Genomic DNA, 19,637 nt, shown 5'->3' with positions numbered 1-19,637 from the left:
CACCGACTCGCTGACCCACTGACCGCTGGGAACCACCGACTCGCTGACCACTGACCGCTGGGAACCACCGACTCGCTGACCCACTGACCACTGGGAACCACTGACTCGCTGACCACTGACCGCTGGGAACCACCGACTCACTGACCCACTGACCGCTGGGAACCATCGACTCGCTGACCCACTGACCGCTGGGAACCACCGACTCACTGACCCACTGACCGCTGGGAAACACCAAATTGCTGACCCACTGACCGCTGGGAACCACCGACTCGCTGACCCACTGACCGCTGGGAACCACCGACTCGCTGTCCACTGACCGCTGGGAACCACCGACTCGCTGACCACTGACCGCTGGGAACCACCGACTCGCTGACCCACCGACCGCTGGGAACCACCGACTCGCTGACCACTGACCACTGGGAACCACCGACTCGCTGACCCACTGACTGCTGGGAACCACCGACTCGCTGACCACTGACCGCTGGGAACCACCCACTCGCTGACCACTGACCGCTGGGAACCTCTGACTCGCTGACCACTGACCGCTGGGAACCACCGACTCGCTGACCCACTGACCACTCGGAACCACCGACTCACTGACCAACTGACCGCTGCGAACCACCGACTCGCTGACCACTGACCGCTGGGAACCACTGACTCGCTGACCCACTGACCACTGGCCACTGGGAACCACCGACACGCTGACCCACTGACTGCTGGGATTTACCGACTCACTGACCGCTGGGCATCGCTGGGCACCGCAGAGCCACTGACCGCTGGGAACCACTGACTCACTGACCCACTGACCACTGGGAACCACCGACTCGCTGACCACTGACCACTGGGAACCACCGACTCGCTGACCCACTGACCACTGGGAACCACTGACTCGCTGACCACTGACCGCTGGGAACCGCCGACTCACTATCGACTGACTGCTGCGAACCACCAACTCACTGACCCACTGACCGCTGGGAACCACTGACTCGCTGACCCACTGACCGCTGGGAACCACCGACTCGCTGACCACTGACCGCTGGGAATCACTGACACGTTGACCCACTGACTGCAGGGAATTACCGACTCGCTGACCACTGACTGCTGGGAACCACCGACTCACTGACCACTGACCGCTGGGAACCACCGACTCGCTGACCACTGACCGCTGGGAACCACCGACTCGCTGACCACTGACCGCTGGGAACCACCGACTCGCTGACCACTGACCGCTGGGAACCACCGACTCGCTGACCACTGACCGCTGGGAACCACCGACTCGCTGACCCACTGACCGCTGGGAACCACCGACTCGCTGACCACTGACCGCTGGGAACCACCGACTCGCTGACCACTGACCGCTGGGAACCACCGACTCGCTGACCCACTGACCACTGGGAACCACTGACTCGCTGACCACTGACCGCTGGGAACCGCCGACTCACTATCGACTGACTGCTGGGAACCACCAACTCACTGACCCACTGACCGCTGGGAACCACTGACTCGCTGACCCACTGACCGCTGGGAACCACCGACTCGCTGACCACTGACCGCTGGGAATCACTGACTCGTTGACCCACTGACTGCAGGGAATTACCGACTCGCTGACCACTGACTGCTGGGAACCACCGACTCGCTGACCCACTGACCGCTGGGAACCACCGACTCATTGACCCACTGACCGCTGGGAACCACCTACTCACTGACCCACTGACCGCTGGGAACCACCGACTCACTGACCACAGACCGCTGGGAACCACCGACTCGCTGACCCACTGACCGCTGGGAACCACCGACTCACTGACCCACTGACTGCTGGGAACCACCGACTCGCTGACCCACTGACCACTGGGAAACACTGACTCACTGACCCACTGACCGCTGGGAACCACCGACTCACTGACCCACAGACCACTGGGAAACACCGACTCACTGACCCACTGACCGCTGGGAACCACCCACTCGCTGACCACTGACCGCTGGGAACCACCGACTCGCTGACCCACTGACTGCTGGGAACCACCGACTCGCTGACCACTGACTGCTGGGAACCACCGACTCGCTGACCACTGACCGCTGGGAACCACCCACTCACTGACCACTGACCGCTGGGAACCACTGACTCGCTGACCACTGACCGCTGGGAACCACCGACTCGCTGACCCACTGACCACTGGGAACCACCGACTCACTGACCAACTGACCGCTGTGAACCACCGACTCGCTGACCACTGACCGCTGGGAACCACCGACTCGCTGACCCACTGACCACTGGCCACTGAGAACCACCGACACGCTGACCCACTGACCGCTGGGATTTACCGACTCGCTGACCCACTGACCGCTGGGCATCGCTGGGCACCGCAGAGCCACTGACCGCTGGGAACCACTGACTCACTGACGCACTGACCGCTGGGAACCACCGACTCGCTGACCCACTGACCGCTGGGAACCACCGACTCACTGACCAACTGACCGCTGCGAACCACCGACTCGCTGACCAACTGACCGCTGTGAACCACCGACTCGCTGACCACTGACCGCTGGGAACCACCGACTCGCTGACCCACTGACCACTGGCCACTGGGAACCACTGACTCACTGACCGCTGGGATTTACCGACTCGCTGACCCACTGACCGCTGGGCATCGCTGGGCACCGCAGAGCCACTGACCGCTGGGAACCACTGACTCACTGACCCACTGACCGCTGGGAACCACCGACTCGCTGACCCACTGACCGCTGGGAACCACCGACTCGCTGACCTACTGACCGCTGGGAAACACCAAATTGCTGACCCACTGACTGCTGGGAACCACCAATTCGCTGACCCACTGACCGCTGGGAACCACCGACTCGCTGACCACTGACCGCTGGGAACCACCGACTTACTGACCCACTGACCGCTGGGACCCACCAACTCGCTGACCCACTGACCGCTGGGAACCATCGACTCGCTGACCCACTGACCGCTGGGAACCACCGACTCACTGACCCACTGACCGCTGGGAAACACCAAATTGCTGACCCACTGACCGCTGGGAACCACCGACTCGCTGACCCACTGACTGCTGGGAACCACCGACTCGCTGACCACTGACTGCTGGGAACCACCGACTCGCTGACCACTGACCGCTGGGAACCACCCACTCGCTGACCACTGACCGCTGGGAACCACTGACTCGCTGACCACTGACCGCTGGGAACCACCGACTCGCTGACCCACTGACCACTGGGAACCACCGACTCACTGACCAACTGACCGCTGCGAACCACCGACTCGCTGACCACTGACCGCTGGGAACCACCGACTCGCTGACCCACTGACCACTGGCCACTGAGAACCACCGACACGCTGACCCACTGACCGCTGGGATTTACCGACTCGCTGACCCACTGACCGCTGGGCATCGCTGGGCACCGCAGAGCCACTGACCGCTGGGAACCACTGACTCACTGACGCACTGACCGCTGGGAACCACCGACTCGCTGACCCACTGACCGCTGGGAACCACCGACTCACTGACCAACTGACCGCTGCGAACCACCGACTCGCTGACCAACTGACCGCTGTGAACCACCGACTCGCTGACCACTGACCGCTGGGAACCACCGACTCGCTGACCCACTGACCACTGGCCACTGGGAACCACTGACTCACTGACCGCTGGGATTTACCGACTCGCTGACCCACTGACCGCTGGGCATCGCTGGGCACCGCAGAGCCACTGACCGCTGGGAACCACTGACTCACTGACGCACTGACCGCTGGGAACCACCGACTCGCTGACCCACTGACCGCTGGGAACCACCGACTCGCTGACCTACTGACCGCTGGGAAACACCAAATTGCTGACCCACTGACTGCTGGGAACCACCAATTCGCTGACCCACTGACCGCTGGGAACCACCGACTCGCTGACCACTGACCGCTGGGAACCACCGACTTACTGACCCACTGACCGCTGGGACCCACCAACTCGCTGACCCACTGACCGCTGGGAACCATCGACTCGCTGACCCACTGACCGCTGGGAACCACCGACTCACTGACCCACTGACCGCTGGGAAACACCAAATTGCTGACCCACTGACCGCTGGGAACCACCGACTCGCTGACCCACTGACCGCTGGGAACCACCGACTCGCTGACCACTGACCGCTGGGAACCACCGACTCGCTGACCACTGACCGCTGGGAACCACCAACTCGCTGACCCACTGACCACTGGGAACCACCGACTCGCTGACCACTGACCGCTGGGAACCACCGACTCACTATCGACTGACCGCTGGGAACCACCAACTCACTGACCCACTGACCGCTGGGAACCACTGACTCGCTGACCCACTGACCGCTGGGAACCACCGACTCGCTGACCACTGACCGCTGGGAACCACCGACTCGTTGACCCACTGACTGCAGGGAATTGCCGACTCGCTGACCACTGACTGCTGGGAACCACCGACTCGCTGACCCACTGACCGCTGGGAACCACCGACTCGCTGACCCACTGACCGCTGGGAACCACCAACTGACTGACCCACTGACCGCTGGGAACCGCTAACCCACTGACCGCTGGGAACCACCGTCTGACTGACCCACTGACCGCTGGGAACCAGCGACTGACTGACCCACTGACCGCTGGGAACCGCTGACCCACTGACCGCTGGGAACCACCGACTGACTGACCCACTGACCGCTGGGAACCACCGACTCACTGACCCACTCACTGCTGGGAATTAACGACTTGCTGACCCACTGAATGCTGGGAACCACCGACTCGCTGACCCACTGAACGCTGGGAACCATTGACTCGCTGACCCACTGACCACTGGGAACCACCGACTCACTGACCCACTGACCGCTGGGAACCACCGACTCACTGACCAACTGACCGCTGCGAACCACCGACTCGCTGACCACTGACTGCTGGGAACCACCGACTCGCTGACCCACTGACCACTGGCCACTGGGAACCACCGACTCGCTGACCCACTGACCGCTGGGATTTACCGACTCGCTGACCCACTGAACGCTGGGCATCGCTGGGCACCACAGAGCCACTGACCGCTGGGAACCACCGACTCGCTGACCCACTGACCGCTGGGATTTACCGACTCGCTGACCCACTGACCGCTGGGCATCGCTGGGCACCGCAGAGCCACTGACCGCTGGGAACCACCGACTCGCTGACCCACTGACCACTGGCCACTGGGAACCACCGACTCGCTGACCCACTGACCGCTGGGATTTACCGACTCGCTGACCCACTGACCGCTGGGCATCGCTGGGCACCGCAGAGCCACTGACCGCTGGGAACCACTGACTCACTGACCCACTGACCGCTGGGAACCACCGACTCGCTGACCCACTGACCGCTGGGAACCACCGACTCGCTGACCACTGACCGCTGGGAACCACCGACTCGTTGACCCACTGACCGCTGGGAACCACCGACTCGCTGACCCACTGACCGCTGGGAACCACCAACTGACTGACCCACTGACCGCTGGGAACCGCTGACCCACTGACCGCTGGGAACCACCGTCTGACTGACCCACTGACCGCTGGGAACCAGCGACTGACTGACCCACTGACCGCTGGGAACCGCTGACCCACTGACCGCTGGGAACCACCGACTGACTGACCCACTGACCGCTGGGAACCACCGACTCACTGACCCACTCACCGCTGGGAATTAACGACTTGCTGACCCACTGAATGCTGGGAACCGCCGACTCGCTGACCACTGACCGCTGGGAACCACCGACTTGCTGACCCACCGACTGCTGGGAACCACCGACTCGCTGACCACTGACCGCTGGGAACCACCGACTCGCTGACCCACCGACCGCTGGGAACCACCGACTCGCTGACCACTGACCGCTGGGAACCACCGACTCGCTGACCCACTGACTGCTGGGAACAACCGACTCGCTGACCACTGACCGCTGGGAACCACCGACTCGCTGACCCACTGAACGCTGGGAACCATCGACTCGCTGACCCACTGACCGCTGGGAACCACCGACTCACTGACCCACTGACCGCTGGGAACCACCGACTCACTGACCAACTGACCGCTGCGAACCACCGACTCGCTGACCGCTGGGAACCACCGACTCGCTGACCCACTGACCACTGGCCACTGGGAACCACCGACTCGCTGACCCACTGACCGCTGAGATTTACCGACTCGCTGACACACTGACTGCTGGGCATCGCTGGGCACCGCAGAGCCACTGACCGCTGGGAACCACTGACTCACTGACCCACTGACCGCTGGGAACCACCGACTCGCTGACCCACTGACCGCTGGGAACCACCGACTCGCTGACCACTGACCGCTGGGAACCACCGACTCGCTGACCCACTGACCACTGGGAACCACTGACTCGCTGACCACTGACCGCTGGGAACCACCGACTCACTGACCCACTGACCGCTGGGAACCATCGACTCGCTGACCCACTGACCGCTGGGAACCACCGACTCACTGACCCACTGACCGCTGGGAAACACCAAATTGCTGACCCACTGACCGCTGGGAACCACCGACTCGCTGACCCACTGACCGCTGGGAACCACCGACTCGCTGTCCACTGACCGCTGGGAACCACCGACTCGCTGACCACTGACCGCTGGGAACCACCGACTCGCTGACCCACCGACCGCTGGGAACCACCGACTCGCTGACCACTGACCACTGGGAACCACCGACTCGCTGACCCACTGACTGCTGGGAACCACCGACTCGCTGACCACTGACCGCTGGGAACCACCCACTCGCTGACCACTGACCGCTGGGAACCTCTGACTCGCTGACCACTGACCGCTGGGAACCACCGACTCGCTGACCCACTGACCACTCGGAACCACCGACTCACTGACCAACTGACCGCTGCGAACCACCGACTCGCTGACCACTGACCGCTGGGAACCACTGACTCGCTGACCCACTGACCACTGGCCACTGGGAACCACCGACACGCTGACCCACTGACTGCTGGGATTTACCGACTCACTGACCGCTGGGCATCGCTGGGCACCGCAGAGCCACTGACCGCTGGGAACCACTGACTCACTGACCCACTGACCGCTGGGAACCACCGACTCGCTGACCCACTGACCGCTGGGATCCACCGACTCGCTGACCTACTGACCGCTGGGAAACACCAATTCGCTGACCCACTGACCACTGGGAACCACCGACTTGCTGACCACTGACCGCTGGGAACCACCGACTTACTGACCCACTGACCGCTGGGACCCACCAACTCGCTGACCCACTGACCGCTGGGAACCATCGACTCGCTGACCCACTGACCGCTGGGAACCATCGACTCGCTGACCCACTGACCGCTGGGACCCACCAACTCGCTGACCCACTGACCGCTGGGAACCACCGACTCACTGACCCACTGACCGCTGGGAAACACCAAATTGCTGACCCACTGACCGCTGGGAACCACCGACTCGCTGACCACTGACCGCTGGGAACCACCGACTCACTGACCCACTGACCGCTGGGAACCACCGACTCACTGACCAACTGACCGCTGCGAACCACCGACTCGCTGACCACTGACCGCTGGGAACCACCGACTCGCTGACCCACTGACTGCTGGGAACAACCGACTCGCTGACCACTGACCGCTGGGAACCACCGACTCGCTGACCCACTGAACGCTGGGAACCATCGACTCGCTGACCCACTGACCGCTGGGAACCACCGACTCACTGACCCACTGACCGCTGGGAACCACCGACTCACTGACCAACTGACCGCTGCGAACCACCGACTCGCTGACCGCTGGGAACCACCGACTCGCTGACCCACTGACCACTGGCCACTGGGAACCACCGACTCGCTGACCCACTGACCGCTGAGATTTACCGACTCGCTGACACACTGACTGCTGGGCATCGCTGGGCACCGCAGAGCCACTGACCGCTGGGAACCACTGACTCACTGACCCACTGACCGCTGGGAACCACCGACTCGCTGACCCACTGACCGCTGGGAACCACCGACTCGCTGACCACTGACCGCTGGGAACCACCGACTCGCTGACCCACTGACCACTGGGAACCACTGACTCGCTGACCACTGACCGCTGGGAACCACCGACTCACTGACCCACTGACCGCTGGGAACCATCGACTCGCTGACCCACTGACCGCTGGGAACCACCGACTCACTGACCCACTGACCGCTGGGAAACACCAAATTGCTGACCCACTGACCGCTGGGAACCACCGACTCGCTGACCCACTGACCGCTGGGAACCACCGACTCGCTGTCCACTGACCGCTGGGAACCACCGACTCGCTGACCACTGACCGCTGGGAACCACCGACTCGCTGACCCACCGACCGCTGGGAACCACCGACTCGCTGACCACTGACCACTGGGAACCACCGACTCGCTGACCCACTGACTGCTGGGAACCACCGACTCGCTGACCACTGACCGCTGGGAACCACCCACTCGCTGACCACTGACCGCTGGGAACCTCTGACTCGCTGACCACTGACCGCTGGGAACCACCGACTCGCTGACCCACTGACCACTCGGAACCACCGACTCACTGACCAACTGACCGCTGCGAACCACCGACTCGCTGACCACTGACCGCTGGGAACCACTGACTCGCTGACCCACTGACCACTGGCCACTGGGAACCACCGACACGCTGACCCACTGACTGCTGGGATTTACCGACTCACTGACCGCTGGGCATCGCTGGGCACCGCAGAGCCACTGACCGCTGGGAACCACTGACTCACTGACCCACTGACCGCTGGGAACCACCGACTCGCTGACCCACTGACCGCTGGGATCCACCGACTCGCTGACCTACTGACCGCTGGGAAACACCAATTCGCTGACCCACTGACCACTGGGAACCACCGACTTGCTGACCACTGACCGCTGGGAACCACCGACTTACTGACCCACTGACCGCTGGGACCCACCAACTCGCTGACCCACTGACCGCTGGGAACCATCGACTCGCTGACCCACTGACCGCTGGGAACCATCGACTCGCTGACCCACTGACCGCTGGGACCCACCAACTCGCTGACCCACTGACCGCTGGGAACCACCGACTCACTGACCCACTGACCGCTGGGAAACACCAAATTGCTGACCCACTGACCGCTGGGAACCACCGACTCGCTGACCACTGACCGCTGGGAACCACCGACTCACTGACCCACTGACCGCTGGGAACCACCGACTCACTGACCAACTGACCGCTGCGAACCACCGACTCGCTGACCACTGACCGCTGGGAACCACCGACTCGCTGACCCACTGACTGCTGGGAACAACCGACTCGCTGACCACTGACCGCTGGGAACCACCGACTCGCTGACCCACTGAACGCTGGGAACCATCGACTCGCTGACCCACTGACCGCTGGGAACCACCGACTCACTGACCCACTGACCGCTGGGAACCACCGACTCACTGACCAACTGACCGCTGCGAACCACCGACTCGCTGACCGCTGGGAACCACCGACTCGCTGACCCACTGACCACTGGCCACTGGGAACCACCGACTCGCTGACCCACTGACCGCTGAGATTTACCGACTCGCTGACACACTGACTGCTGGGCATCGCTGGGCACCGCAGAGCCACTGACCGCTGGGAACCACTGACTCACTGACCCACTGACCGCTGGGAACCACCGACTCGCTGACCCACTGACCGCTGGGAACCACCGACTCGCTGACCACTGACCGCTGGGAACCACCGACTCGCTGACCCACTGACCACTGGGAACCACTGACTCGCTGACCACTGACCGCTGGGAACCACCGACTCACTGACCCACTGACCGCTGGGAACCATCGACTCGCTGACCCACTGACCGCTGGGAACCACCGACTCACTGACCCACTGACCGCTGGGAAACACCAAATTGCTGACCCACTGACCGCTGGGAACCACCGACTCGCTGACCCACTGACCGCTGGGAACCACCGACTCGCTGTCCACTGACCGCTGGGAACCACCGACTCGCTGACCACTGACCGCTGGGAACCACCGACTCGCTGACCCACCGACCGCTGGGAACCACCGACTCGCTGACCACTGACCACTGGGAACCACCGACTCGCTGACCCACTGACTGCTGGGAACCACCGACTCGCTGACCACTGACCGCTGGGAACCACCCACTCGCTGACCACTGACCGCTGGGAACCTCTGACTCGCTGACCACTGACCGCTGGGAACCACCGACTCGCTGACCCACTGACCACTCGGAACCACCGACTCACTGACCAACTGACCGCTGCGAACCACCGACTCGCTGACCACTGACCGCTGGGAACCACTGACTCGCTGACCCACTGACCACTGGCCACTGGGAACCACCGACACGCTGACCCACTGACTGCTGGGATTTACCGACTCACTGACCGCTGGGCATCGCTGGGCACCGCAGAGCCACTGACCGCTGGGAACCACTGACTCACTGACCCACTGACCGCTGGGAACCACCGACTCGCTGACCCACTGACCGCTGGGATCCACCGACTCGCTGACCTACTGACCGCTGGGAAACACCAATTCGCTGACCCACTGACCACTGGGAACCACCGACTTGCTGACCACTGACCGCTGGGAACCACCGACTTACTGACCCACTGACCGCTGGGACCCACCAACTCGCTGACCCACTGACCGCTGGGAACCATCGACTCGCTGACCCACTGACCGCTGGGAACCACCGACTCTCTGACCCACTGACCGCTGGGAAACACCAAATTGCTGACCCACTGACCGCTGGGAACCACCGACTCGCTGACCACTGACCGCTGGGAACCACCGACTCGCTGACCCACTGAACGCTGGGAACCATCGACTCGCTGACCCACTGACCGCTGGGAACCACCGACTCACTGACCCACTGACCGCTGGGAACCACCGACTCACTGACCAACTGACCGCTGCGAACCACCGACTCGCTGACCACTGACCGCTGGGAACCACCGACTCGCTGACCCACTGACCGCTGGGAACCACCGACTCGCTGACCACTGACCGCTGGGAACCACCGACTCGCTGACCCACTGACTGCTGGGAACAACCGACTCGCTGACCACTGACCGCTGGGAACCACCGACTCGCTGACCCACTGAACGCTGGGAACCATCGACTCGCTGACCCACTGACCGCTGGGAACCACCGACTCACTGACCCACTGACCGCTGGGAACCACCGACTCACTGACCAACTGACCGCTGCGAACCACCGACTCGCTGACCGCTGGGAACCACCGACTCGCTGACCCACTGACCACTGGCCACTGGGAACCACCGACTCGCTGACCCACTGACCGCTGAGATTTACCGACTCGCTGACACACTGACTGCTGGGCATCGCTGGGCACCGCAGAGCCACTGACCGCTGGGAACCACTGACTCACTGACCCACTGACCGCTGGGAACCACCGACTCGCTGACCCACTGACCGCTGGGAACCACCGACTCGCTGACCACTGACCGCTGGGAACCACCGACTCGCTGACCCACTGACCACTGGGAACCACTGACTCGCTGACCACTGACCGCTGGGAACCACCGACTCACTGACCCACTGACCGCTGGGAACCATCGACTCGCTGACCCACTGACCGCTGGGAACCACCGACTCACTGACCCACTGACCGCTGGGAAACACCAAATTGCTGACCCACTGACCGCTGGGAACCACCGACTCGCTGACCCACTGACCGCTGGGAACCACCGACTCGCTGTCCACTGACCGCTGGGAACCACCGACTCGCTGACCACTGACCGCTGGGAACCACCGACTCGCTGACCCACCGACCGCTGGGAACCACCGACTCGCTGACCACTGACCACTGGGAACCACCGACTCGCTGACCCACTGACTGCTGGGAACCACCGACTCGCTGACCACTGACCGCTGGGAACCACCCACTCGCTGACCACTGACCGCTGGGAACCTCTGACTCGCTGACCACTGACCGCTGGGAACCACCGACTCGCTGACCCACTGACCACTCGGAACCACCGACTCACTGACCAACTGACCGCTGCGAACCACCGACTCGCTGACCACTGACCGCTGGGAACCACTGACTCGCTGACCCACTGACCACTGGCCACTGGGAACCACCGACACGCTGACCCACTGACTGCTGGGATTTACCGACTCACTGACCGCTGGGCATCGCTGGGCACCGCAGAGCCACTGACCGCTGGGAACCACTGACTCACTGACCCACTGACCGCTGGGAACCACCGACTCGCTGACCCACTGACCGCTGGGATCCACCGACTCGCTGACCTACTGACCGCTGGGAAACACCAATTCGCTGACCCACTGACCACTGGGAACCACCGACTTGCTGACCACTGACCGCTGGGAACCACCGACTTACTGACCCACTGACCGCTGGGACCCACCAACTCGCTGACCCACTGACCGCTGGGAACCATCGACTCGCTGACCCACTGACCGCTGGGAACCACCGACTCACTGACCCACTGACCGCTGGGAAACACCAAATTGCTGACCCACTGACCGCTGGGAACCACCGACTCGCTGACCACTGACCGCTGGGAACCACCGACTCGCTGACCCACTGAACGCTGGGAACCATCGACTCGCTGACCCACTGACCGCTGGGAACCACCGACTCACTGACCCACTGACCGCTGGGAACCACCGACTCACTGACCAACTGACCGCTGCGAACCACCGACTCGCTGACCACTGACCGCTGGGAACCACCGACTCGCTGACCCACTGACCACTGGCCACTGGGAACCACCGACTCGCTGACCCACTGACCGCTGGGATTTACCGACTCGTTGACCCACTGACCGCTGGGCATCGCTGGGCACCGCAGAGCCACTGACCGCTGGGAACCACTGACCCACTGACCGCTGGGAACCACCGACTCGCTGACCCACTGACCGCTGGGAACCACCGACTCGCTGACCACTGACCGCTGGGAACCACCGACTCGTTGACCCACTGACCGCTGGGAACCACCGACTCGCTGACCACTGACCGCTGGGAACCACCGACTCACTGACCCACTGACCGCTGGGAACCATCGACTCGCTGACCCACTGACCGCTGGGAACCACCGACTCACTGACCCACTGACCGCTGGGAAACACCAAATTGCTGACCCACTGACCGCTGGGAACCACCGACTCGCGGACCCACTGACCGCTGGGAACCACCGACTCGCTGACCACTGACCGCTGGGAACCACCGACTCGCTGACCACTGACCGCTGGGAACCACCGACTCGCTGACCCACCGACCGCTGGGAACCACCGACTCGCTGACCACTGACCACTGGGAACCACCGACTCACTGACCCACTGACCGCTGGGAACCACCGACTCACTGACCAACTGACCGCTGCGAACCACCGACTCGCTGACCACTGACCGCTGGGAACCACCGACTCGCTGACCCACTGACCACTGGCCACTGGGAACCACCGACTCGCTGACCCACTGACCGCTGGGATTTACCGACTCGCTGACCCACTGACCGCTGGGCATCGCTGGGCACCGCAGAGCCACTGACCGCTGGGAACCACTGACTCACTGACCCACTGACCGCTGGGAACCACCGACTCGCTGACCCACTGACCGCTGGGAACCACCGACTCGCTGACCGCTGGGAACCACCGACTCGTTGACCCACTGACCGCTGGGAACCACCGACTCGCTGACCACTGACCGCTGGGAACCACCGACTCGCTGACCCACTGACCACTGGGAACCACTGACTCGCTGACCACTGACCACTGGGAACCACCGACTCACTGACCCACTGACCGCTGGGAACCATCGACTCGCTGACCCACTGACCGCTGGGAACCACCGACTCACTGACCCACTGACCGCTGGGAAACACCAAATTGCTGACCCACTGACCGCTGGGAACCACCGACTCGCTGACCCACTGACCGCTGGGAACCACCGAACGCTGGGAACCACCGACTCGCTGGCCACTGACCGCTGGGAACCACCGACTCGCTGACCACTGACCACTGGGAACCACCGACTCGCTGACCCACCGACCGCTGGGAACCACCGACTCGCTGACCACTGACCACTGGGAACCACCGACTCGCTGACCTACTGACTGCTGGGAACCACCGACTCGCTGACCACTGACCGCTGGGAACCACCCACTCGCTGACCACTGACCGCTGGGAACCACTGACTCGCTGACCACTGACCGCTGGGAACTACCGACTCGCTGACCCACTGACCACTGGGAACCACCGACTCACTGACCAACTGACCGCTGCGAACCACCGACTCGCTGACCACTGACCGCTGGGAACCACCGACTCGCTGACCCACTGACCACTGGCCACTGGGAACCACCGACACGCTGACCCACTGACCGCTGGGATTTACCGACTCGCTGACCCACTGACCGCTGGGCATCGCTGGGCACCGCAGAGCCACTGACCGCTGGGAACCACTGACTCACTGACGCACTGACCGCTGGGAACCACCGACTCGCTGACCCACTGACCGCTGGGAACCACCGACTCACTGACCAACTGACCGCTGCGAACCACCGACTCGCTGACCAACTGACCGCTGCGAACCACCGACTCGCTGACCACTGACCGCTGGGAACCACCGACTCGCTGACCCACTGACCACTGGCCACTGGGAACCACTGACTCACTGACCGCTGGGATTTACCGACTCGCTGACCCACTGACCGCTGGGCATCGCTGGGCACCGCAGAGCCACTGACCGCTGGGAACCACTGACTCACTGACCCACTGACCGCTGGGAACCACCGACTCGCTGACCCACTGACCGCTGGGAACCACCGACTCGCTGACCTACTGACTGCTGGGAAACACCAAATTGCTGACCCACTGACTGCTGGGAACCACCAATTCGCTGACCCACTGACCGCTGGGAACCACCGACTCGCTGACCACTGACCGCTGGGAACCACCGACTTAGTGACCCACTGACCGCTAGGACCCACCAACTCGCTGACCCACTGACCGCTGGGAACCATCGACTCGCTGACCCACTGACCGCTGGGAACCACCGACTCACTGACCCACTGACCGCTGGGAAACACCAAATTGCTGACCCACTGACCGCTGGGAACCACCGACTCGCTGACCCACTGACCGCTGGGAACCACCGACTCGCTGACCACTGACCGCTGGGAACCACCGACTCGCTGACCACTGACCGCTGGGAACCACCAACTCGCTGACCCACTGACCACTGGGAACCACCGACTCGCTGACCACTGACCGCTGGGAACCACCGACTCACTATCGACTGACCGCTGGGAACCACCAACTCACTGACCGCTGGGAACCACTGACTCGCTGACCCACTGACCGCTGGGAACCACCGACTCGCTGACCACTGACCGCTGGGAACCACCGACTCGTTGACCCACTGACTGCAGGGAATTGCCGACTCGCTGACCACTGACTGCTGGGAACCACCGACTCGCTGACCCACTGACCGCTGGGAACCACCGACTCGCTGACCCACTGACCGCTGGGAACCACCAACTGACTGACCCACTGACCGCTGGGAACCGCTAACCCACTGACCGCTGGGAACCACCGTCTGACTGACCCACTGACCGCTGGGAACCAGCGACTGACTGACCCACTGACCGCTGGGAACCACTGACCCACTGACCGCTGGGAACCACCGACTGACTGACCCACTGACCGCTGGGAACCACCGACTCACTGACCACTGACTGCTGGGAACCACCGACTCACTGACCAACTGACCGCTGCGAACCACCGACTCGCTGACCACTGACTGCTGGGAACCACCGACTCGCTGACCACTGACTGCTGGGAACCACCGACTCGCTGACCCACTGACCACTGGCCACTGGGAACCACCGACTCGCTGACCCACTGACCGCTGGGATTTACCGACTCGCTGACCCACTGACCGCTGGGCATCGCTGGGCACCGCAGAGCCACTGACCGCTGGGAACCACCGACTCGCTGACCCACTGACCGCTGGGATTTACCGACTCGCTGACCCACTGACCGCTGGGCATCGCTGGGCACCGCAGAGCCACTGACCGCTGGGAACCACCGACTCGCTGACCCACTGACCACTGGCCACTGGGAACCACCGACTCGCTGACCCACTGACCGCTGGGATTTACCGACTCGCTGACCCACTGACCGCTGGGCATCGCTGGGCACCGCAGAGCCACTGACCGCTGGGAACCACTGACTCACTGACCCACTGACCGCTGGGAACCACCGACTCGCTGACCCACTGACCGCTGGGAACCACCGACTCGCTGACCACTGACCGCTGGGAACCACCGACTCATTGACCCACTGACCGCTGGGAACCACCGACTCGCTGACCACTGACCGCTGGGAACCACCGACTCGCTGACCCACTGACCGCTGGGAACCACCGACTCGCTGACCCACTGACCGCTGGGAACCACCAACTGACTGACCCACTGACCGCTGGGAACCGCTGACCCACTGACCGCTGGGAACCACCGTCTGACTGACCCACTGACCGCTGGGAACCAGCGACTGACTGACCCACTGACCGCTGGGAACCGCTGACCCACTGACCGCTGGGAACCACCGACTGACTGACCCACTGACCGCTGGGAACCACCGACTCACTGACCCACTCACCGCTGGGAATTAACGACTTGCTGACCCACTGAATGCTGGGAACCGCCGACTCGCTGACCACTGACCGCTGGGAACCACCGACTTGCTGACCCACCGACCGCTGGGAACCACCGACTCGCTGACCACTGACCGCTGGGAACCACCGACTCGCTGACCCACCGACCGCTGGGAACCACCGACTCGCTGACCACTGACCGCTGGGAACCACCGACTCGCTGACCCACTGACTGCTGGGAACAACCGACTCGCTGACCACTGACTGCTGGGAACCACCGACTCGCTGACCCACTGAACGCTGGGAACCATCGACTCGCTGACCCACTGACCGCTGGGAACCACCGACTCACTGACCCACTGACCGCTGGGAACCACCGACTCACTGACCAACTGACCGCTGCGAACCACCGACTCGCTGACCGCTGGGAACCACCGACTCGCTGACCCACTGACCACTGGCCACTGGGAACCACCGACTCGCTGACCCACTGACCGCTGAGATTTACCGACTCGCTGACACACTGACCGCTGGGCATCGCTGGGCACCGCAGAGCCACTGACCGCTGGGAACCACTGACCCACTGACCGCTGGGAACCACCGACTCGCTGACCCACTGACCGCTGAGAACCACCGACTCGCTGAACACTGACTGCTGGGAACCACTGACTCGTTGACCCACTGACCGCTGGGAACCACCGACTCGTTGACCACTGACCGCTGGGAACCACCGACTCGCTGACCCACTGACCGCTGGGAACCACCGACTCACTGACCCACTGACCGCTGGGAACCATCGACTCGCTGACCCACTGACCGCTGGGAACCACCGACTCACTGACCCACTGACCGCTGGGAAACACCAAATTGCTGACCCACTGACCGCTGGGAACCACCGACTCGCTGACCCACTGACCGCTGGGAACCACCGACTCGCTGACCACTGACCGCTGGGAACCACCGACTCGCTGACCACTGACCGCTGGGAACCACCGACTCGCTGACCACTGACCGCTGGGAACCACCCACTCGCTGACCACTGACCGCTGGGAACCTCTGACTCGCTGACCACTGACCGCTGGGAACCACCGACTCGCTGACCCACTGACCACTCGGAACCACAGACTCACTGACCAACTGACCGCTGCGAACCACCGACTCGCTGACCACTGACCGCTGGGAACCACCGACTCGCTGACCCACTGACCACTGGCCACTGGGAACCACCGACACGCTGACCCACTGACTGCTGGGATTTACCGACTCACTGACCGCTGGGCATCGCTGGGCACCGCAGAGCCACTGACCGCTGGGAACCACTGACTCACTGACCCACTGACCGCTGGGAACCACCGACTCGCTGACCCACTGACCGCTGGGAACCACCGACTCGCTGACCTACTGACCGCTGGGAAACACCAAATTGCTGACCCACTGACTGCTGGGAACCACCAATTCGCTGACCCACTGACCGCTGGGAACCACCGACTCGCTGACCACTGACCGCTGGGAACCACCGACTCGCTGACCACTGACCGCTGGGAACCACCGACTTACTGACCCACTGACCGCTGGGACCCACCAACTCGCTGACCCACTGACCGCTGGGAACCATCGACTCGCTGACCCACTGACCGCTGGGAACCACCGACTCACTGACCCACTGACCGCTGGGAAACACCAAATTGCTGACCCACTGACCGCTGGGAACCACCGACTCGCTGACCCACTGACCGCTGGGAACCACCGACTCGCTGACCACTGACCGCTGGGAACCACCGACTCGCTGACCACTGACCGCTGGGAACCACCAACTCGCTGACCCACTGACCGCTGGGAACCACCGACTCACTGACCACTGACCGCTGGGAACCACTGACTCGCTGACCACTGACCGCTGGGAACCACCGACTCACTATCGACTGACCGCTGGGAACCACCAACTCACTGACCCACTGACCGCTGGGAACCACTGACTCGCTGACCCACTGACCGCTGGGAACCACTGACTCGCTGACCACTGACCGCTGGGAACCACCGACTCACTATCGACTGACCGCTGGGAACCACCAACTCACTGACCCACTGACCGCTGGGAACCACTGACTCGCTGACCCACTGACCGCTGGGAACCACCGACTCGCTGACCACTGACCGCTGGGAACCACCGACTCGTTGACCCACTGACTGCAGGGAATTGCCGACTCGCTGACCACTGACTGCTGGGAACCACCGACTCGCTGACCCACTGACCGCTGGGAACCACCGACTCGCTGACCACTGACCGCTGGGAACCACCGACTTGTTGTCCCACTGACTGCAGGGAATTGCCGACTCGCTGACCACAGACTGCTGGGAACCACCGACTCGCTGACCCACTGACCGCTGGGAACCACCGACTCATTGACCCACTGACCGCTGGTAACCACCTACTCACTGACCCACTGACCGCTGGGAACCACCGACTCACTGACCACAGACCGCTGGGAACCACCGACTCGCTGACCCACTGACCGCTGGGAACCACCGACTCACTGACCCACTGACTGCTGGGAACCACCGACTCGCTGACCCACTGACCACTGGGAAACACTGACTCACTGACCCACTGACCGCTGGGAACCACCGACTCACTGACCGCTGGGAACCACTGACTCACTGATCGCCGGGCACCACTGACTGACCGCTGGGAACCACCAACTCACTGACCGCTGGGCACCAGTGACTGACCGCTGGGAACCACCACTCACTGATCGCTGGGCACCACTGACTGACCGCTGGGAACCACCAACTCACTGACCACTGGGCACCGCTGGTCATTGAGATCTCCTTCATGAGGATGTGGGCCAGAAGGGTTGCATCGTGAGAGTGCCGTGCACAAACTACAGACGTGGTACCTGGTGGCGCAAAGTGCTAACTGTACTCCCGT

The 19,637-nt window shown here is 63.3% G+C and overlaps 1 protein-coding gene across 1 annotated transcript in view; it reads left to right on the top strand.

The window, feature by feature from the left end:
- LOC147123825 (apolipoprotein L3-like) overlaps positions 1-19,637 on the top strand; it is a 54,228-nt gene that overhangs the window by 20,812 nt on the left and 13,779 nt on the right. The gene's annotated exons all lie outside the window — the stretch shown is intronic.

The sequence above is a fragment of the Somniosus microcephalus genome, chromosome 2, assembly GCF_052327205.1.
Source record: "Somniosus microcephalus isolate GS21.2 chromosome 2, FLI_Smic_1.0, whole genome shotgun sequence".
Lineage (NCBI taxonomy): Eukaryota > Metazoa > Chordata > Chondrichthyes > Squaliformes > Somniosidae > Somniosus > Somniosus microcephalus.
Note: the sequence above shows the minus strand (reverse complement) of the source record. Positions and strands in the feature narration are given on the sequence as shown.